We start from the raw sequence: 23,801 nt of genomic DNA on the forward strand, positions 1-23,801 counted from the left end.
CGGGGAGCGAACTTGACAATAGCAAGAAAACGCTGAGCTGTGACGGATCATAAAACACAGGCAGACGTGAGAGCGGAGAACGTAATCGGCTTCCTCGATTTGCTTTTTGGGAATTTTGTTTACGTACTAATGTATGAATAAGAGGCCAGGTGCCTAAAGAGTGTGTGTGTGTGTGTGTGTGTGTGTGTGTGTGTGTGTGTGTGTGTGCGCGCGCTCCACATAGAGAGCCGTTATAGCAGAGGAGTGTTATTACATTCATTAAGGCGCTCACAGTGGCTTGCTCTTCTCAGCTGTGTGGCGACTCAGACCTGTCAGACGACTAATTCTCTTCACATTTTTACTTGCCTTGTTGTGTTATTGCCAGACAAAGCAGGGGACCCTATCATATTAACCTACCCACCTACTCTCACACACTCACGCTCACTTTGACTGCAAAAATGAGCCGAAGGAACAATGGAGACACACACAGAAGAGGAAAAGATGGAAGAAGGGGGAAAATGTCTATGCTGGGAGACAGCTGGCTAAAGCCCGGAAGACAGTAAATTAGCCTTCTGATTAGATTTGAAAAGCTGCAAAGGAAATGAACATAATGCACCCAATTAAAAGAAAAGACAGCCATAAATACCGAGTGTCAAGCAGTTGTTATTTCTGCCTTGAATAAAGCTCCAGAGAGTGACAATAACAACAACGCTGTCATGTACTTACCACTCTGGCATCATTTTATGCTGTTACGATCCATATTGCTGCATCTGTCAACTTCACCTTTGATGTCAGAGCTGAATCAAACCAAGTTTGGAGGTGATGAGGAAAAGTAGATAACAAGCCAGACCATAATTGGTCCACATGTCTTTAAAGCCTTGTGTCATGAAAGGGGACAGAAATCCGAACCAGGGAGCAAACACTGGAGCCCCGGAGCTATCCGGGCATTATAGCCTGGAGCCGTCCTCCCATTACGGCCTCAGCCCTGCAGAGCTTCAAAGCCACAGCACTTTTGTGGCCGCAGAGAGGATCCCGGTGCCAGGTGGAGCGGCACGAGCCAAGCCCAGAGAAAAAGAGAGTAAATAAAAATAAAGACTAAATGCTCAAAACGGTGCTGACCGGCAGGCAAGCGATAAAAACTAAAACCTCACTCAAGGATAAGTGCCATCTTTAACATTTGGCAGGAGCAGCGCTCACCAGTGTTTCTGTAACTAAGCACTCGGCTCGCACCCTCGGGCTTGAGCAATTAAAGACACACTCACTGAGACTCATCAATAACAGAAAAATTGAAGAGAAAGAAAAATCGCGTTACAAATGAAAGGAATGCTGAGGAGGCAGGAGGTGGATCCGGGAGGGAACTCACTGGCTGCCTGTTTTATAATGATTCGGATCATTTTGCTCTGTTTTTCTTGCTGTTACACCAACAACGTGGAAGCTTTTCCTCTGTTGCAACGCCCTTAATGTTGCATGCTACATGACATATCTCAAGCCTGCAGAGCTGGAGCTCGGGCATTTTCTGTCTTGTTTATTGCTTCGGTTTAAACTCTGGTATCAAGTTTCTTTGTGCTGCTGCTGCAGAAAGCCAGATGAGAGCGTGGCTGGTTTTGAAATGAAACAGAACAAGCGAGGCTATTTATAAGAAGCAAGCAGATAATTGTTGAAAAGGTTAGAGCAGCCACAGCAGGTAACAAGTAGGCTGCGTGTTGATGCACATAACAGGATGTCAAGGCACCATGGTGATGATGTTGCCAGGTAAGGCGAGGTCAAAAAGAGCAGTTGTTTTAGGAGTTACTGAAGTGGAGCTTTGTCAGAATCAATACACCCAGAGCCTTAAACAAGAAGACAGCGGCCACGTTATCGAATTAGAACCAACACTTCAACATTTCAGCTTTAGTGAAGAAGTACTGCGACTGCATTTATAAGGAAAGAGCGCATAACGGCAGCAAAAATGCAATGTTTTCTGCCACACTAACATCACGTAATTGTAAAAGGAAGAGACAGAAACAAATGTGGGCTCAAATATCAAACAGTAGGATTAGAGAAATGTTTGAAGTGTGACATCAAACACACATGAGCATAAACTGGAAAACTATGTAAATGTTTTCTTTGTTTATTCTGTGTCTATATAGAGCAACATTTCCCAGGCTTTCAGAGACAGACTCGCATTCTCAGACAAAGACGCAAAATCGATACAGCAGAGCGAACAAACTGAACCGGGGAACGTTGCGGTCATTGTAACAGACATGTTTAAATACTGTGTTTATTGGACACGTTTGTGGCATAAATACACAAATGAGTAGCAGCGGGGGAACTCATTTATTCACCCATTCATTTCTTTCCTGCTCAAACTCATTCACCCACACATCCGTTCCTTCCTCGCTGTTCTCGTCTGTCGGTGTCTCTTCTGCCTGCGAGCCTCGCTCGGCAACCCGAGAATCCAAGGTAGCCAAACCTAAAGGACCTACAGGGCCGTGCATCATTTAATGACAGAGGCTGAGAGATGCCTGACGGACTGCCAAGTCCCGAGACGTGCTGCGTGAGTCGAGCACAAACACTCCTCCGTAGTGCGGACATGCATTCGCACATGTACCCATCGTCGGCATGTAGGAGGTGTGCGTGCTTGTGTGCGTGTGTGGTTGTGTGTCACGTTGGTCCTACCGAGACAGAAATCTTGCGAGTGTATATCTCGGTGGCGCCATACGGGACAAAGAAAGGGTCCAAGCTCAGGCCCCCCCTGAGTGTGATGATGAGGTAGGAGGATTCAGGATGACACGGTCCAATTTGGAGGTTTAGAGAAAAATCAAGCTATGAATAATGAGAACATGATCATGGACTAAAGGATCTACTGACTGGATATTGCATCAACATTTTTTTTTAAAAGCCACCCCTTCTCGTCTTCTGCCCTTGCCTTCCCACAGAAACGAACGTTTGAGTGAACAAGCAAATGAAAGTAAATGCTGAAGCCTGGCCTGAGCTCTGAATGTCACAGTCAGTCACTGCAGCCTCCCTCTAAGTGATGCAGACAGAGCCCCATTCTGATTGCCTCACCAGCAAAGCCAAGGGGTGAAAAACATTTACATGCAAATACAAATGACCCACTAGCTACTGTGTGCACGCTAGCTATGGTATTCTGAATGCACAGCAACTGCAGAGAAACCCGGCATAGAGCCGTTGCCAATCATCAGCTCCATTGTAGCACGCAGGCTTTAGAAGGAGGTGTTATGTGTGTAGGATATCAATTATTTTGCTTTTGTGGCTTATTGGTTTGTTACTGCTATTGTCACTGCTTCTCATATCAAGCGAAATGAATGTTAATGAATTCCGACCAGGACTACTGCATTAACAGATTTGCTGTGAAAAAGCTTAAATCCATAAATCATTTTCCACATAACTCCTCGGTATACAGACCGTCTACCATCCCCACAGAATCCACTCATCTCTGACAGCGGTGGCTAATACCGTGTAATCAACCATCCACTTTCAGCTGGAACAATTGTAATCCATAACCCATCATAACAAACATGCCTCTCTGTCACGCTCAAGTGGTTAAGTACCAGGGGACAGATTGCCGGTGGACGGGCCGAGTCTCCGGGGGTCTTGGACGAGGGGAGACCCTGGCTCTCGTCCTGGCTGTCTCACACGGCTGGGACGCTTGGATCGAGGACCCGCCTGCTGTCATCAGACCTGTTGCCTCCAGATGGGTCCCAGTCTGATTCTGCGATTTCTGTCCTCATCCCGCCTCCACTCCTTATTTCAGCTCTTCTCATCCGAGACATCCAACTCGACCTTGCCTTGATCTTTTCAGCACTTATTAACAAAGCCCCAAATCATCATCCTTTTTGTTCTTTAACCTTGACATTCAGCTTTGTTAGCTCTGTGTGAAGCTTTCATCTCATCTCTCCCTCATTGGATCGACTTCCTTGGCCAAAATCTCCACTGCGTGGGGGTGTTTGTGAGCGCGTGCACACATGCATGACGGTTGGGAGACGAGCAGACACACCGCACAGCAAGACCTCTTTGATTCAGCACAGCAGAGACCCACAGCAAGGCTGTACATTAATTGGTGCTTCTGAGCCATTAATTTAGGCAAGTATGTTGAAGGACCCACTTTGCCTCCACTTTCCAAGAGCAACACAGGCTGAACAAGCCTCCTCTCAAGACCCTTCAACTGTTTTCCACCTCCCCAGCTTCCCCACATACCTTGCAGTGCAGCTCCATCCATAAACCATACCCTGCCCTGCCTCACTCACTCCCCACTCTCTCTTCATTTCACCATTACTGAGCGAGGAGAGACAGCAGGTCACAGTCTCTGCTCCGTCCCCTCCACCTCGCCAACTGCCCTCCGCCCGGTGCCAGCGAGCCATAGTTTTCTTTTTGTTTTTTCAGCATGACTGATTCCCTCAGGTCACCGAGCACATTAAGCTGTTAATTACCTCAAAGCACAAAACAAGTGGCAGCTTGGCAGCACAACGAGACATTAACTTTTTTGTTTTTTTAAAGAGTACAGTCAGAAACTTAAAACCGCGATGCTGGAGAGACCGGAGCAACACGAGCAAAAAAACCCAAAACAAAACAAAAAAGCTGCAGCAACAACAGCCGTAAACAACTCTGTCAGCAGCAGACTCAGACAATGCCGACGTGAGAACACTGATTTTATTTTTGCTCTTCCTCCGCAGCCATAAAACAACCAGATAAAGTCATTTGGGCTGGAAGTTCCCCAAAGAAATGAATCAGCCATAAAACAGCAGCGGGATAATACCAGCCCGGCCCGCAGGGCACGCTTTTTTCAGATTCACGCTGTGCCGATGCGGGAAATGATTCAGGATGTGTGTGACCGGCATCCTCTTCACCGTGTCTGCAACCGCACAGTTGTTAAACTGTGCCTTATTAGTTATGCTCTTCGTTATCATAGCAACCTAACAAGGGAGATCTAGCCAAGGAGGTGTACAACATGTGTCTGTGAATGCTATTATAGAAATGAGTGTTGCTATTTTTATCACATCAGAGAAGAAAAATAATATAATTGCGGCATTGCTGCTGGCACTGAATGTGGTGCTCTTTGCTTTGGGCCTGTGGAGGCTCGTTTCTGAGTGGGAGTCTCAGTCGGCTGGTCGTGTTGTATTTGGGACCAGAGACCCTCATTAGTTTCTTCTCTTGCTAAAAAAAAGGAGGCTCTGTTGACACAGAGACGTCAGGAGTGTGAGAGTAACCCAAAGAGTGTGTATTCATGTCTTTGTGGGGACCAAAAATTGGAAGTTTACTATACTTATGGAAACTAAAATCATGGTCCCCACAAGTTTGAAGGCATTTTTGAGACTCAAAGTGTGGTTTTAGTGACAGGATTACAATTGGGTTATGGTTAGGTTTAGGGTTTCATTTTGCATGGTTAGGGTAAGGGGCTAGGGAAAGCATTATGTCAATTAGATGTCCCCAAAAGATATGAATGCAAAAAGGCTGTGGAAAACACTGAGCTCACACACACACACACACACACACACACACACACACACACACACACACACAAATTGTTTATTTGCATCGGGGAAGCAAACACCGGTGTCCATCTTCATCGCGTCTGTCTGCCTCGTCTTTCAGTCCTGGATCGCTCCTGGTTTGGTTTACAGTTTACATGTGACAGTGTCTCTTTCTCACTGTTGCAGATAATGAAAGAATCTGCTGCTCGTACCTTATTCACACACACACACACACACACACCCACACACACACACACACACACACACTCCCTTTGGAGATACAATAAGCCTGTATGGGATGGCAGCTTTGCAATGGGAAGCATCTTCATTCAGCAGCCACTTGGCCTGTAGTGATAGCTGCTGCATTCTTTGTTGCTGCCATACTGCACAACCTCAGGCTTACACAACACGATCCCACTCCGACTTCTTCTCGGGGACATTCTGTCACAGCTAAAGGGCACGGGAAAAATCCTGAAATTAAGACTTTACAAATTCTGAGGAGAAACTGGCTCGCGGCTGCAGATGAGAGCGGCTATACGAGGCAGACTTTTCAAAGAACACTGAAAAACCACTTATTATTGACTCTATCGAGCTTCACTTCTTTGAACACTCATCTACTCTGGCTGCCTCGGCTTATTTGCACTGGATGCATAAGAGACGTGAAGACGGGGAGATGAGAGCGAAAGGAAGACGGGGCTGGAAAAACAAGTGATTAAAAGATAAAAGGGAGAGAGCAGATGATGAGGGAGCAGCGGTGTGTGATTAAATGGCGGTGGTGGTCCCATTGGGCTGTGGGTCTTATTGCATTTTAATGGGGGGGCTGGATGATCTTTGACCCTTTGTGAGGCAGTGGTAACACCTTAGTGCAGATCAAACTGCCAGCCTTGACAAACCCCCAACCCATGAAAGGCAGCTGGGCACTGAGAATGAGGTGTGTGTGTGTGTGTGTGTGTGTGTGTGTGTGTGTGTGTGTGTGTGTGTGACATTGAGAAGCGCGCGCGCAGGGTCACAAGCAGATGTGTTTATCCTGCTGCTATGGCAACTCCAGCAGTAGCCTTGGGCAAATAACAACAAGCAAAGCAATGTGTGTGTGTGTGTGTGTGTGTGTGTGCAGGAGGGAGAATTTGAGATGACAGGATTTTCAAAATACGAGCAGCATGATTAAATATAAGTTTTCAATTCATATACCTCCTGCCTGCACCCCCACTTTCTCCCTCCCCGGTTGCTGGCCTGCCCCTCAATCATCAGTCCCTTCTTTTCACCTTCTCTTTCTCCAGCTCCACATGCTAAGTGGGAACATTGTTACGGTCAATTTGTCCCATTCAGGGTCCCAGTGGGCAGTGTCCCTGCCCTGACAGCCTGCAGACGGAGACCACACTGCCTGAGAGGCCTTGACATCAAGGTCCAAAGGAGACTTAAGAGCGAGAGGGGGAGGAGGGGGGTGACGAGAGGTAATGGGGGGGGGGGGGGGGGGGTACTCTGAAGAGAAAGGAAGAAGAAAAAGAGACCTGGGTGCCGGGTTTAGCATGAGCCCCCCGGACCGTGCAGCTCAATAGTATTTCGTCTTATTTCATCTGTCAGGCTCACACTAGATTGATGTAGGTGGTGAGAGCTTTGCTCCCTCGAAGGATGCTTCGAATAGTTCTGCTAGGCTGGCAAAAACCCAAGAAGATGTATGACAGCCCAAACAAACCTGATGACACGATCTGGATTATTTATTCAGTTTATGAAACCTGACATCAGAAAACAGCACCACTGTCTAACCAACTGGAGTATTCCCAGTATCACTGCAGGTCTTTACTATCTGGGAGAGGGCAATGCCTGGAACTGGTTATCAATATCATTCGAGAAAAATGGCTTGGTGTTGTTTTGTTTTTTTTAAAACAGGTAGCCCTCATCGTGATGGTGCACACGGATAATCATCTGTGCCCTTTAAAGAACAGATAATAGATGCAGAAGAACAAGAAGAAACCCTGGCAGTAAGGAGGTCTAAGAAGGCTTTTCAAATTCTAGTTTCTAATCACAGATTTCAGGTTTCTACAAATTTCTTTCTGCAGTCAGATGGAATGAATGTAAAAATAAAACCTTGATGAGGTAAGACTTAATGCCGTAACATTTTCCTCAGCCAATCTGGAAAACAACGCTTTGTCTGACTAATCTATGTTTTTGATTTCTATGCTGGAGCAGACCCAGTCTCACAGGTGACGTAACCCCCCCGGCGGGGTGCTGGAGGAAGGTGCAGAAGAGGGATTAAGTCACTGCATAAAGGCACCTGTTATTTTAGCACACAGGGTGCAACACTTGCCCCGAAGCAAGGGGTGCAGAGCGGCTGTTGGTGTCAGAAATGAGGCACAAACAGGGCACCCATTCAAGCCAGGCTGGACAGTGCTGAATCACACTTGTATAGGGCTCAGACACACTGACTCACACACATGCCCTCACAAAGTCCATACACAGGAAGGCAGACACAATATGAAGAACACTGGTCCTTGTGGTTCTCTTTGACAGACATAGACAAACTCTCATTCTGCCTCCCTCTTTGACCTGCACACACACAAACAATTCCCATAACTAAATTGCGATTCCGACTCCAGACCGCGGTGGATCTGTCGAGGGCATGCGTGCATGGTGGGATATTGCAGATCTCCCTAAATTAGCTAACTTTATAATAAATCACTGGGCACTGCTAGCCAAGGATTAGCCAAGCTCCAGTGAGCGGTTTGTTAAGCTTCGAGGAGAAAACGCCGCCAAAAACTGACATCAGCACTGGGACCTTGGAACAGTCTAACCCCCTGCCTCGTTTCATTTAGCCTTATTATCTGAGTTCTCCATTGACAAAAAAAAAAAAAATCCTGCTCCTACGTTTGGATCTAACTCGGATCTATTACTTTTTCTTCTGTTGGGGTTTTTCCACTAATCACTTTTAGTGCTCAGGACATCAGCTCCAACATCAGGCACACCATTTCATCAATCGCTTTCCTTATGTTTGCCTTTTATAATTTTTTGTGCTATCTTGTCCCCCACTGAGTCATTTCTCTTGGAAGGAGCAATGCTTCCTACTGTCTAGTTATTTATATACTGAGTGAGGAAGCATTTATCCCCCCTTCACTGCATGCACAAACTCCTCGGATTCAGCTTTGCTCAGGTAGCTCATTATGAATCCCATCAAAAGTCACTTTTGTGAAGCTGTTAACGAGTTCAATCTAATTTCTTTTTCAGTAATGCTTACGGTTATATTAGCCTTATCTGTCGGAAGCTCTAATGTCTGTCTCTTAATAATTTTCATTCCTCAATCTGTTAACAACCTAAATTTTGATCAGTTTTTCCATAAACACGTCACAATGCTTCTCTCCTAAACTCTCACAGGGTGTTTGGTCCATGGCTTCCAAACAAATAAAACCTGTATCCATTACAGATCCTATCACAGCGGTATTTCCTCTGCCGCCTGTTTATTAATTTCCTGTGATAGCATTTGTCTTGTAATTACTGATTGTGTGATGGGCCTTAAAAGGGATGTCAGCACTTGAGAAAAAGAGGACAGCTCCCACTCTGTCACGTCAAAGATGCCTCAACACATTAGAAGGTTTCCAGTTCACGATCATCTCTGCGTCCTTTTCGCCACAAACTTGTATGTCCCTTAAGAAAGGTCTGAAACAGACTGGTGCAGCAGGATGTGAGCAGCAGGGACAGAGGAACTGTGTGGATCCTGCGGCAGCAACCCCGAGCCCTGGCTGTCAGAGTGGGTGACAGCCCGGACTCGAGGAAGAGGAATTAAAGAGGCTCTTGTCCTCGAAGGCTGATTGACAAGGTAGCGACAGAAAGGTTAGTGGAGGTGCTGGTATTCTCTTAGCTGTGCCTACCCTCACACTGGTCCGGGGGCACTGTCTCACTCTTTCAAGATGTCTCTCTTATTCTTCTCTCCCCTCACTTACACCAGTGCTTATTATAGGAATGCCTCGACCCTTGGGGACTGCACTTTCCAGTCCACAAACCTCAGCTTTGGACAAAAGGAAGCTGAAAAGCAATTTGAATTTGAAACAGGGACCGCAACAAAAACACTGCCCCCAAATGGGAGAACTTCAAGATACCAGGAGCCAGCTACTGAGAAGTAGTGGTCCTTGCACAAAAGCAAAAATGTGATTCTGATACTATCCAGCCAACTAGCCCAATGTACTGTAAAGACAGCAGCTACTGCAGAGGGGGGGGGGGGGGGGGGGAGATGACAGAGCTTGAAGGCAGGAGTGGTGGACATTAGGGGCCCAGCGGGTAGGACTTCAGAACAGACCAGCAGCAGATAACATGCAATCACACAAATCCCACTCACTGCACAAACAAACCAGTTCACAGAGAGGGGCCGTCTGACCAATCGGGTTCACTGTGCGTCCACTGTTCTGCAACTCTGGGTTTGGAAATGATGTTTTGTAATTGAGCCTTACGCCAGAGTCAAAGAGGATAAATCAAGAATTCACAATGAACCCTCCGGGAGAACCTGTTTGACTGAGCTGCACTGACACCTCATCACGATGCAATTAGTCAAACCTTAAGGATGAAAATCCATACCGATGGATGGAAGGTGAAGCGCCTTCGGGCTGCGGGCAGCAGAAATCCGCCTGTTTTGTGCGTAGCTGCAAGCTACGCAGTATGATATTTGTACAGTGAGAGCGACTGTAGCGCTGATGCACAGAGACCAGGTTAGCCCGGTCCTGTGGGTCGGCTCGGTTCTGATGAGTACATTTCTTCCTATAATCATTTTTCCCCGAAAAGCGCTTTTTGGCGTCAAAGCGCCACAAAAAGCGCACCACACCTCACCTCCACACCGGACAGCTCGGTCCACTTACCTCTCACTATCAGGGACAAGAAGAGTGAAAGCAGCGCGAGTCCGTTGTGTCTCCTCACTGGGTACAAAATATCCGAGAGCGAGCTCGTTACTGCGTTACCAGATCCGGTGGAGGGCTTTGGAAACTACTCCTCCCTGCCGCACCTGTCTCTGGCAAACGCTGATCTCGTACGCTGGCCTGACATCCCCCAGACAACTGTCCGAACCCCCTGCTAGTGTGAGCGCACACACGGACACACACACACGGGGCACCACCTGTCCACGGTGCAGAACAGCCCACAAAGAGCTCCTATGTCGCGCGGCGACACATGGCATTCCCCGTTAGTGTCTGCAGCAGCACTCCCTCACAGCCGTCCGAAATCTCCCCCCGAGGGACGTGGACGCGCTGGGAGCAGTGGGTGACGAACAGGAGAAAGCGACAACGGGCGTCCGGCACAGTGGCACAGCAGCTGCGGCGTTTGGGACTGACATCTGCCGCTCTCAGCCTCGCGTCCTCACAGCAGTGCGCTCTCCTCCGCGCCTCTCAGAGAAAGAAAGGACTTTTCCTCACCGCCTGTGCGCCACACCTTCGCGCAAAGCCGGGCTCGGGGTCCAGCGCAAAGTCCCATTCATCCGCTGATCGCGAACAGTTCCGCTCCGTGAGCGGCACTCTGGAGCTCCGGTGGAGTCGGAAGACCTCGGCGTTTCTTCTAGCGGCAGTGTGAGCTACAGCATCTCCGGCACTGAGCCTGTTAGAGCCAAAACCTGAAGCAGAATCATGCAGCGAGTGGAATGGAATTGATTAATGACTAATTGGGCTTAAACGGTGAGGCAAGCCCAAAGCCTCCGAAGTCAGGCAGCTGTTTGGGGCATGCGCGCTCCTACAGTCAGCTCAGTGTTAACTCAGTTTCACGGTGGCAAAGTGATGACTGATTAGTGGCGCTAGGCACGAGTTCAAACTCAACCTGAGGCACGCACCTGACAGAGCCCGCCGTTCTTTACTCCAAGAGACCTTTATTCTGAAACACAAACAACAGAAGGTTTGGAGAAGTTCCTCACGGTTCCGCTTACTGTGCTGACGTTAAGATGAAACAACGAGGCCGATTCAAAGCCGTTTCCTGATAAAGATGAGCATTTATTGCTCTCCTCTCTGTGGAGCAGTGTGGAAAGTACCTGAAATAGGCTTCCAGGGAGCAATAAAGCGGATCCAAATAGCCTACCCGAGGATGCATGTTGATCACACAGTGTCCCAGTGTCATCTATTCCCAACATGCGCGAAATTCACCACATTTAAACCTCGAAACAAACAGCTGAAAGACATTAAAATGCAAAAATGAAATCATCCCCTATGAAAAGAAAGTTGTTTTCTATTTAAAAAAAAAAAAACTTTTTCAAGTGGAAACAATTTTAATAACAGTTCCTAAAAGTGCTGCTCACTGTAATTCCAGAAAAGCATTCAGCAACTTTGAGCAGTTTCCATGCTGAGTTTAAGCTCTTTCTGTATTTGCATCTTCTCACTGAGCCTAAATTAACACAATAGAGGAATAATTCCGTCTCATTAAATCTCAATAAGCCTCCAGTCAAATCTAATTGTTCCTCAGCACAATTTGGGGTTTGTGTTTGAAATGAATGTGTAACCAGTTGTGTTTGTTCAAGTGACACTGATATAAACAAGCAGGACTTTGAAAGGGAGCGGTGAGAGCCGGCAGTGCTGTTGCTGTGTTAAGTTAAAGGAGTTTAAACCTACTGGACCTTTCAGTGAAATTGCTTGGAGCCAAAGCTACTTTTAAGCTTTCATTCATGAATAATTAATTGCTGAAATAATGACTTTCGCAGGCTCGAAGGCTCATGTGTGTAGCTCACTCTCTTTAGCATCTTAATAAATCTACTGCAAGTGCTCTGACAGCCTTCATACAAGCTGCTGATCACACAGCAGAGCCTCTCCTATGAGGGAGATAGTCAAATAGCCATTCAGATTAAGATAAACTGTAATAAAGATTTCATCATCTCTGTTACTTTATGTAAGCAATACTAGTTTTTTAGCGGCAGATGTTGCTGCAACATGAATTTATCCCTTTTCTAAATCCACTTGCGTTCTGTGACTTTCACAGTAGGACTTTGCTTTGCTTGTTTGGTTTTTTGTTTTTTCTTATCTTCATTTGCACAGCCAGAATTTGCTTGCCTCTGCACTGTAATACTTATTAACATTATTTATCCTGCTTACTTTATCATCCCGTGCCGTCTGTGACTTTGTAGCTTCTGCAATTAAAACTTGAAACTTGTTTGTGTTCTCCACAAGAGAGTTGCTGAATGTCTTTGTACAGGTTGACTGCGGTTACAACAGAGGACACCTCTTCGACAGCGGTATCATTACTCAGGCAGACACGGTTTCCAACACTGGAATAATGATGAGTTCTCCTCAATCTCTCCAATTTTTTCTTCCATCCTGTCTCCTGCAAGCCTGCATGTCTCATGTGTCTATAAGGACCTGAACTAACAACATGCAGTCAGTGCAGCAATTTGAGTACCTGAGATGAGTGGCCAAGTGACTTCACAGAGTCAAATAGAGGAAAAACCTTCATTCCACAAGGATTTAAAATGCCCGTGTCCTTGTGTACACTCCCCAGAGTGCATGCAGTACATGTGTGGATATGCACGTGTGTGACCCTGATTCTCCACCCACATCACAGTTGGACAGCTTTTACTTAAATACTGAAGATACAGCAAAATCAGATTTAATAAATATTAACACAAGAAGAGTCATCGAGTCAATAAAATGTCAGAATAACATTCATTGGTTCTAACTACTGCTTGTATTAACCTTCATAAGCTACTTGGTATCAGCACAACCCAGACCACATTAAACTGAACTGGGTTTTTTTTTATATCTGGCTTCCAAGATGTCAGACTTTCTTGTCATCTTTTAAAGTTGTCTTGAGCAATAGTTCTCCAGGCTTTCTAAAGTCTTTCAAAGATTATGCACTGCACTCTGATACGTGTCTACACGAAACAGACAACTTAGCAAAGAACCAGTTTTAAATTGTAAGACCTGACACAGTACCCGAGAGACGCATCTGGACCTTCAGCTGATCCACCTACTGTTCATTGAAGCGTCATCAGAGGTACAGCACACAGCAGGTGGCTCTGTCGTGGCCCGGGGATCTTGGTGATCTTCTTAAACTTGATGGAATTATGATCACAAAGAAGTCTCATCAGATTTTGATCATCCTTTTTCAAAGCACTCTTGTTCTTCAGGAGACTGTGGAGACCACGAACATTAGGTCTACATACTTTCTTTGTCGCTCAAGGATAGGTAACACTGGCTCCTTCAAACATAACATCTCCTAACCTACGGGAAACGTGAAAATCTAATGATGTCTCTCGTTCACAAACTTCCTCTTACTACTGCTGGCAGTGGTGTTCTACTACTCTAATATTAAAAAGCTCTCCAAAACCTATTTTTTTTGTTGTTGTTGTTGTTTTTAAATCCCCAGATTAGCCCTATTATTCTGTTTCCAGCTACTTTGCATAGAAATGATTCAGGACACAGAAACTTTGAGCCATGTTCAACAAAAGAACTCATACCGTTTCATCTCCTGTCAAAGTTTGTGTGCCGACAATAAATAAATAAATAAATATTCGTTTTGTTCATCCTCTTCCTTTCATCCCACTTGGTGTGTCAGAGCAGGAAGGCAGTAGACCTGAGCGTGATAAAAAGAAGAAGAGCTGCCATGAGAAAGCCAGAAAGCTTTGCAAAAAAAAAAAAAAAAGAGGAGGAGAAAAAATACAGCCTTTGATGGGGAATGCACTTTTTAATCTTTCAACATGGGGAAAAGGGGAAGGGCAGCACAGTCCTCCCCCTTGGGTGTTTCTGTGTGCACGTTAGAAGCAGCTAAGAGGGGATATGCTGATGCCAGAGTTAGATGAACTCTTCACAGGGAGAGCTTTTGACTGCTAAGTTCTTTTTCAGCAGAAATGTGAATGCAAAAGAAAGAAGCCTCATTCTCCAGGGTGACCATTTTCTGTCTTACCAAAGTAGTCACACGGTTCACACAGTTGCGAACAAAGACGCACAGATTACATGCAGGGCTCATGTGATTAGGGCTGGGCAAAACGATTATTTTCCTAATCGATGAATCTAGCGATTAATTTTTCGATGCATCGATTAATCTAACGATTCATTTTTCAATCCGATTCGATTTCGATTCGATTCGATTAATGATTTTCTCCCCCATTATTTGACTTGTATAGCAATTTCACATTTACTAATTTATGTATATAAATGAAAAACACAAATTTATTCATTTGAAGACCTTTTAATAAAAAAAAAATTGCAAAATAAAGTTGTAGAGGTCGTACAATCAATACAATAGAGATAGCATTTAACAAGAAATGAAATGTGCAAACATATATAAAATTAAGGAAAAGTTAACAAAACATTTCAAATAAATAGCAACAATGGTGTCTTTAAACAAACAAAATGTAACATTCACTTTGCTTTCTGCCAAAAAGTGCTCTTCATTCACAAAACAAAATCCACAATAACATTGTACTACAATCTGCTGTTTTTAACAAAAAATTAAATGTTTTGCAAAACAAATATAAAGGAAATCATAGCAAAAAATTAATAATATACAAACAGCAGCAATGGCGTCTTTGAACAAATAATGAAATGACAAGTTACCCCTAAGTAGGACTCTGTGACCAGACTTGTCCAAGCATCAGTGGTAAGGGAGATTTTGGATGTGGCTTTTTTTAGTTCATTCCTTAGTCTCTCCACTGAAGTTTCATACTTTCTCTCCATCATGCTTGTAAAATGACGCTTAGACGGCAGAGTGTAACCTGGTTGGAAAGTGGTCAGCATTTCTTTGAATCCCTCACCCACAGCAAGTGGTCTCTTGTCTTTTAAAATCATAGATAAGACGCTCTCAGTAAGTACAGCCACCTCCTGGGGGGTGCATGGTGTACTTCTTCTCTGACAGTAGTCCTCCAGACTTTTCTGTTTATTCCTGAAATCATAAACCACACACAGCACACAGATGAATTCGAATAATTACTAAATAATTATATGGAAAGCATAATATCAAAATAATTTGATAAGGATCTGGTTGAGATAGATAGATAGATACACACATACTGTTATGCCATGTGCTTTCATAGCATAACAGTAAGAGGTTAATGATAATCCCCAATGTTGAACATATGATATGCAGTAATCATGATGGCTGGAAAAGATAACGTTTAAACACCCAGGGCTGATGGCACCTTTACTGGTGCACTGCTTTCTAGTCATTAGATGGCATAACTTTGACCTATAAGATCAAGCTGGAGAAGCATTATGTATAAAAACAGCGTTCAAATAGGATGAAACACATTAAATTTGACAAATCAAGAGTTCGTTGTCATTTTGCTTTTGCAAGCACTTTAACAATGTTGTAACAGTGTCCACGACGGCTACGTTTAGCAGGTGGTGCATTATCCTTGTTAACATTTCTCCTGCGGCCAATTCGCTGTCTCACATTTTTGTCTTTCGCCGATTCTGATAATCAGCCTGCGTGCATTCCGACTCATTTTGCCAGCATGGGCCACAAACAAAACAACAACAACAACAACTAAACAGCAGCTGCTATATGTTACTGCTCAGCAGCTTAAATTAGTTTTGTATTTACGGAGGTTGGGTGTTTATCTCTGTGTCTATGAGTGAGTGTACGTCTACGTGGGGGGGTCTGGATGAATTAACGGGTAAAAACTAGCGTTAGTAAAAAAGTTAAACTTACGGTGGTTTGTCCTTTGCAGGAGCTGCTCCTGGATGCAGTCGTTTGAGGTGCTGGTGCATAGCCGTCGTGCTTTTATGATAGGCCATTTCCACCTCACAAAGCCGGCAAACGACTGAATCACTTCCTTTTCTGTTAAAATATCCCCATACTGTAGAGCTGCGTGTTCGGGTGGAGTGATTTAAGTTGACTGCAACTGCCTCACTCATGATTTCGCTACTCGCTGCCGCCATGTCTTTTTTTGAAAGTGACGACGCATCGACGCAGATTTTTTTACGTCGACGTATTTTTTGCGTCGACGTAATCGATTACGTCGACGCGTTGTCCCAGCCCTACATGTGATCAGACCCAGTAACCTTAGAGCAGTCATTCAGACTGTTCCGCTGAATCACGTCTGGACAGTGAATTTTATGGTTTTGCACTTCCATGTGCAAGATCCCGAGGAATTCATTAGTAATAAGAAAAAACTATGAATCATTTAAAGCGACAAACAAACCAGTTAGATTTGACTTGTAGTGAAAACTGCAGTATTTGACCTGCTTGAGTGATAGCTGAGGTTTAAGAAGTTAACTGGAAGTGCAGCCATGTGTTTCTGGTTACTTAGCATATGAAAAACAACAAATCGAATCTGTGTGACAATGACGACTCACACCTGGAGTTAAAATCACCAAATACAAATGGAAAACATAGAATATCCCCGATTTCTTCATTTTTATTTTCCCTTTGTTCCGTTTTATAATGCTGCACTGAACAGAATGCAGAAAATGACCTTGGTAGTATGATTCACACTGTGAGACTGCGTCTACATTCATATGAAATCATATAAAACATCAACGCAATGAGCTCCGTTTTCTCAGCATGATATATAAACAGAGAAGCAAAGGGTTTAGAACAAGAAGCGTTTGTTGAAAGCAACAACAAGTCTTCTTCATAAATGATGGAAGGATGTTTGCTCAGCTTATGAATCTATGCAAAATGAGCAACCACTTTATATTAAATCGTATTTTTATTCATTATATATTATTCCACTTGCCAGCTCTGCATTGAGTATAAAAATAATTGTAATGGTACATGATCATATATAAGTTTTAATAATCTCTGTATTTGTTTTTAATATGCTGTTTTATAGACTAGTGTTAATAAACTTATTATCTTGGTGTGAATTAGTTGGGAGCAATCTAGATGAGCGTGGCAGCAGAGGCAGCCATCAGTCTGTCAGCCTGAATGATGAAGTAGGGTGGTGATAAGGTGGAGGAAATGAGAAGTTTATAGAGAAGAGAGAAGAAAAGTACATTTTTGCTGCCAAGAGGTTTGAAGACAATATTATTGCAGAATTCTGTGGAAAGGGATAAAGAAAACGCCTCAAAAAATGACAGAAAAAGAATGGGATCAATACCGAAATATACTGATGTGTCTTTTATTTTCGCAGAGGTAAAAAAAAGAAAAGCTGGGAATATCGATGTTTTGTGGAATCCTGCGTTTTGCCTCACCTAACCGAGTCAGAGCAGACAGCAGCTCATCGGGCCTTTAGTTTGGGAAGAGGTCACAGTAATGTGCCATCCCTGTCAAAACGCATACAATCACAACACTAAAGAAGCATAAATATTTCAGGGTCAGCCGGCTCGTTGCGTGTTTCCTCACCACCTCCGCTGTGGCAGCTGACCCGCTGTCAGGGCTCTGGGGTGAAATAAGCTCTCCAAAATAAACAGGGGAGACCCTGAGAGACGGCCGTGGGCATTCAAAAAGCAAGTCATAAAACACAGTGTGAGGAAATTGTGCAGCCTGACTGAGACTACCTGTTGGTCGTCGTAAGATACAGCTGTCTTTTGGTTTGCTGCTTTCCATGTTGTATGCAGTGACCTGGTTCCTCCTATGTTCTCCAACTGTGGCTACAAATCTTTTAGATTATGTTTTTTTTTTAAGGGCTGCTAGAGGTTCCCCACAAATCACTTTTCCAATATTCTTTAAGCTGAAGGCACAACAGTCATAAAACGTCTGTAGCCAGTTAAGTTGTCCTCGCTGGGCAATTTTACTCAGAAGATTAAAGGCCGTTAGTCTTGGAAAAGGTTAATGCTCAAAGTTAACGATCTCTGTGAGTTTTCATTTTCAGCCTCCACCTTCTTGTAATATTCAGAACAGATAAAACAATGATGTAAAACTCAAGCTAGACAGCAATAATTGTAAAGATGGTGTCTAATATCATCAGACTAAATGAAACCACTCGTTATTATTTGGAGGACACATCTTTATACGGGCCTGCTCAGTGTTGTTTTGTGATTCCAGCCTCTTATTAGTCTGCTTCTTAGCACTCCTAGTGCTATTTAGCTGATGTAACTGATGTTACTGTAGTATGAATCTTTGCAGTATATGTTTGGAACGTGGTAACCAGGTGTGCTAGTATCAGCTGACAATAACTTAGCACTCTACCCACTAAACTGATGACTTTTGGTTTGGAAAAACTAACATGCTAGTGGGCAACACGATCAGTCCAAAACCACTAAGCGACATGGCACTAGCTTCATCCATCTTTTTTAATTGTCTATGGATTCACCAAATCACTGCACCTGGGAAATACACTGCAGTGTTTGTATAGATAATGTATAACTGAAGCTGACAGCTGGCTAGCTTCAGCTTCTTTTGCTTCATTTGTGCCAAAAGCATTAAAATGATAATTAGCTTTTCGTGAGCTCAGATTACAAAACTTCTTCATCAGGGCCGGAAGGCTAGCTCCCCAAAGCCCTAGCTGGCTATTCAGAAAGTGACCAAAAGGTTGCTGTAGTTGTTACACAGGTTAATAATATTATGTTAATAAGTAAGATTATGATGGGCTTAAAGGCAGATTTTCTTACAGCTGACTAGCTAGCTGTTAAACAGCTAGCTGACAGCTAGTTGTTTAACCTTGTCTTTATGCTAGGCTAAGCTAAAATTACTGTTGATTTTGCAGCAGTGAACAGAAAAGTTGCCCTATCAGCTTTAATATCTATCACTGGAAAATAAAGAAAGCAAAAAAGCGCTTCATGCAAAGGAGGTCGAGCTACTCTGATCAACAAAGTATGGTATAGGGTTGCCAACCGTCCCTTAAAATACGGAATCGTCCCGTATTTCGAAACAAAAGTACACGTCCCGTATTGAGCTAATAAGGGACGCACTTTGTCCCGTAATACAGTGAGAATCAAAAGTAGTCTATAACTTTTAATGGAATTAACGCTTTGTTTGAAAACATAATTCCCAGCCCCTCTCCTGCTTTGTGACCAATGAGCTGACAGCACACTTACGAGTATGACAATTCAGATTACCACTCATCTCATTGGTCGAGGAAAGGTCGCTTACGGAGAAAATACCGGAAGACAACAAATGACCACAACAAGAAGCATGGCCAACAGGGAAACAAACGCAGACACTGCGGTGCAAGTCTCGGACGACAGTAAACCTAAAGCTGGGCAGACACTGTGCAATTTTTTTCAGTCACGTTATTCAGCTCCTGCTCAAACTGCACGATTGACTCGCAGTTGGTAGGTCACGATGCAGGTCTCACACTATACCGCCCGATGCTCTGATGCGACCTGAGTGCTCACACTGTGCGTCCATAAAATTAAGGTTATAACAGAAAATCTGTCGCTCGCTCTCTCTCTCCGTCTTACACTCACACAGACACACCACCACCATCAACTTTGCTAAATTGCTAATGAAAAACATGATCAGGCAGCTGTGATTGAGCAGCAATGTAAATCCAACTATTTTCACGGTTGTTGTGGTCGTGATAATTTTGTGATGCCACATCGAAAAGGCTCGGATGAGCTTTCCAAAGTTCTACAAGTTGTGCCTCCATTGCTTGTGTCCAGATCACAGGCTGCACAGCCGTGCTGCTCCATCTTTTACACCAACGTTTACGTGTTTGCGCGCGAGCAGTGTGAGCGGCTGTGGTGACACCCTCACGAGGGATTGATGATCGGGAGCTGGTCGTGAGGTGTTAATCACTTCTCGTTACCCCACGTATACTACACGATGCACGATGAAGGCCAAAATCGGTCCGATCACTCAAAAAATCGGCTCAAAATGGGCCTAAAACCGCACAGTGTGAGCCCAGCATTAGAGCAGCAATGTTTGTTCCCCTCAGAGAAAGGGAAGAATGGGAAAAGGAAAACACCTGGCTGGAAAAAGTTAATATGGGCATGTGCAGTGAATATCAGCGCTATGTGGCCAGAAGTGTGATAATATAATTTATTTTGTGTAATAAACAACTGCAAGAATAGATGATTACAACAAATAGATGACTAATACATAAAAGTAATACATAGATGAATAATGATGATGAGTTAAGATGCGTAATCATGGGAGCAAGTGGGTTTACAAACAGGAGCAGCTGATTAGCATTAGAAAAGCTGAAATAATACCTCAACTGAAGCCAATTGTACTAAATGCACTAAATGTGCACTGTTACAAGAATGTTTTTCTTTCTATTGTTTTCTATTATTTTAAGTTAAGCAGGACAGAGTTCTTTTAAAGAAAGATTTACTTATATTCTCAAAAGTTAAGCATGACAGGCTTCTGTTTAAGAAGGAGACCTGTTTTATCGTGTTAATGTTGTCATTTTGAGCTAAAAATAAATGGCTAAATGATCATTTGTTTCACATGTGTTCATATCACAAAGAATACACATCTACTTAAATCAAATTCAAGTCAAATGGTTAAAAAAATAATTTCACACACAAAAAAAGAGCTAGAAAATTCACCACACTGGGAAGGGTGAAGACAATTGGGTCGCCCGGCCCTGGCCACGAGGTGTCCCTTATTTATTTTTCAGGGAGTTGGCAACCCTAGGTAATAATAAATATGGTACTCACAGAAATCTTCTTCAAGGTCAACTTACTGTCTCTTTATTACTTTAACCATGACAAGTTCACACTCTGACGCATTATCTTTGGCTTGGCTATGCTTTATTAATGTGCTATTGGGAAGACTGTAGTAAGGTCCAGATCAACTTTCACCCTGCAGATGATTTGTCGCCATGTTGCATGTTACTGATACCTTTAGTTTCAGGTCTCCGGAAATTTGTTGCAGGATGTTGGGAATAAGATTCCGTGGTTCAATGAGACTCAGGAAGATTCAATGGTGCAAATGAAACCCAGCAGGGCTGGTCAGCTATTAATGGATGGATGGATAATTTCTACCATTTCAGCCCTGTTGACAGTGAAGAGCAGAAGGTGAAACAGGAGGTAAGAAATCCTTGTGTTGTGATCCACTCCCAGCACACCTGAGAGTTGTGGATGAATTGAAAACACGAAGAGAGGAAATGAATTTCATTACAGAATAGCTGTACTGCTCCTTACACTCCACAGCAGATTATTGCATGAGTGTTTTGATGGTGATGGATATCTTGTTGAAACAATTAATCATTCAACCAAATGCTGTGAGTAAAACGCCAACAGAGACCGAACATCTTAAAGCATTTATGGTTATTAACTTATCAAAATTACAGATTTTTTTGTGGGTTTCATGGAGTAATTTCAATGAATACTTGATTCAAATGTGTATGCTACAATACGACATCGCACTGTATATACAATACTGGGCACTGGATTGGTTTTTGTACGATTTATTGGTTTTATTTTATGCCCACTTGTGGCCAAATGAATGCCCGAGTAGGCATTTCTATTTACTCTGACAAAAAAACAGGCGGCTGAAGATGAAATCTATATAAATATTTTCAGGTTCTGCTCTCGCATCCATGAAAAATTTCTTCAGATTGCCAATTTATTGCTTTGATCTTGAAAGGTATGTCTTCAGGAAAAAGAAAGAGAGGGGAGAGCAAGGAGGGGACAGTGGTGTGATCATATTACTCTGAGGGATGAGTGATTTTCCTGTTATCTACTAATCTTCAATTACTCAATTTCCAGAACAATTCTGGTCTCAATCAACTGATCCAGTGAAGCAGAGTCAAGAGTTAAGCACGAACAGATGAGAGACTTCTGGGCTCACATTGCAGGGGAGTGTGCATGCATGTGTATGGATTATGCTTAAAGGTAAACAGAGGCTGAAGCAGCTTGGCCACTCAGAGGCAAAGGAGTAACAGAGCTGTGGTCGAGACAACAAGCCTACGTTTCTCGTCTCTTTGTGCTTTTTGTGACTTTGACCTGTCTGCTGGTGTGATGTCACAACCCGAACTGTTACTGCTGGATAATGAAGCAGGCCCAAACATAGTTACAACAGGTCCCGTTCGATGAATATCTGATGTGAACATTAGCGGTAATCAGTTTCCTTTCTCTGGAGCCTACTGCAGCCATTTGGGGAAATACAGAGAGCCATAATGAAAACTGTAATGGCCTGAATAATGAAAATCCTCTCTAAATGAAAAGGGTAAGTTAATAGAGTTCTTGTTATGATGATACACAGCATCCAGCAAAGGAAGTCACTGTACTGGCCTTACTGCGATAAAACACACTGCATTGTCTGAATCCCACTCTAAGTACAAAGGTTATGCAGAAATCACCTCACAGTCCGTGCAATAAGTTCTTTAAATGGAAGGAAGTATTGTCTGTCTTCCTTTGCCGTCCACATTCCCATTTCCCAGCAGATATTTAAATATTTTATTGTTTAACATTTAATGCAAAATAGGCCCTCTGCTCTGGATTTGTGGTGCATCTGCAGAAGAGAAAGATCTTAGGGATGTAAATGTGAAGCGTCTATCTCTGTGTGGGTGAGGCCACAGAAACAGCTGACTCCGTGGGTAAACACTGCCCTCTCAGGGTTTACTGCATTAACTGCATGAAACAGGCTGCCTGACTTTCAGCTGTGACGGGGAGAGCCCCTCTGACACCTACAGCACACATCAGGTCTCTTATCGCTTATAATACTGACCCATTAACACGTGATATAAACACATCCCACAGAAAGGGGATAAATGAAGAAAGGCTGCAAGAAAAGGCTAAATATGGTGTGTAGCTGGTACTCTCTGCTTTAAGTTAATATTGCTTTAATGATGATACGACATTACATGCACAAATCTATTAACCTTTTATATAAATATATGGATCATCAGTCAGTCAGGTGGGTTTTATACATGAGATCAGTTACAGTCTGACATTTAACTCTCTCTAACCTATTCTTCTGGTGCGTTCTCATAGTACAATGCCTCATCTCGCAGCCTCCATCAGTCAGCTGAGTTTGCACGCAGTTAGAATGAAGATGAAGCTGCGTGGATAAAGAAATGCCCCATTAACATATATGAAAAATGGATAGACTTCCTAATTACAAAATAGAATGAAAAAGTATGTTCTGCTTGATATTCTCTTAGAAACACAAAGACACAAAGACACATTTGCAGCATTGTTGTATAGTAAGTGATGCATTATTGGTCCACATGAAAGTTATGGATGCTAAACGAGTGAGGTGAAGGTGTAGACAGAAGATCAGCCACATGCGGCGACCGTCATGAGACACGAGAGTTTGCTCCGTTATTAAGAAAAGCATGTGAATCCAAAGGAGCTGCATCAATGCATCATTGCACTGCAAACCTCACTGGAGACTTTTTCACAAAGGTCAGAGTCTCACCTTTGCAAACAGTGCTTCAGTAAACCCTGTGGAAATGAGTCACGTGACCAAATGTGTGTTTGAGCAAAAGAAAACGCCTGCTTTCAGATTTATGGGGCAGCCGCTGGCACAGGAAACATTTCTGAGAGAATCAGTTTAGTAAATATCAGCAATTCCTACATGCAGACTGTCAAAGGAAAGGTGAGGTTATCCACCAGAGCAGGTGTG

At 43.6% G+C, this 23,801-nt stretch overlaps 1 protein-coding gene across 1 annotated transcript in view; it reads right to left on the reverse strand.

Annotated features, from left to right (window-relative positions):
* The window catches only part of sema6bb (sema domain, transmembrane domain (TM), and cytoplasmic domain, (semaphorin) 6Bb), a 136,557-nt gene extending 124,966 nt beyond the window's left edge, over positions 1 to 11,591 (reverse strand). Inside the window, exon 1 of the mRNA XM_082523143.1 lies at positions 10,292 to 11,591. The gene's annotated coding sequence lies outside the window, so the exon portion shown is untranslated. The remainder of the gene's footprint in view (positions 1 to 10,291) is intronic.
* Positions 11,592 to 23,801: the final 12,210 nt, after the last annotated feature.

This window comes from Aulonocara stuartgranti (genome assembly GCF_965226115.1).
Source record: "Aulonocara stuartgranti genome assembly, chromosome: 23".
NCBI lineage: Eukaryota > Metazoa > Chordata > Actinopteri > Cichliformes > Cichlidae > Aulonocara > Aulonocara stuartgranti.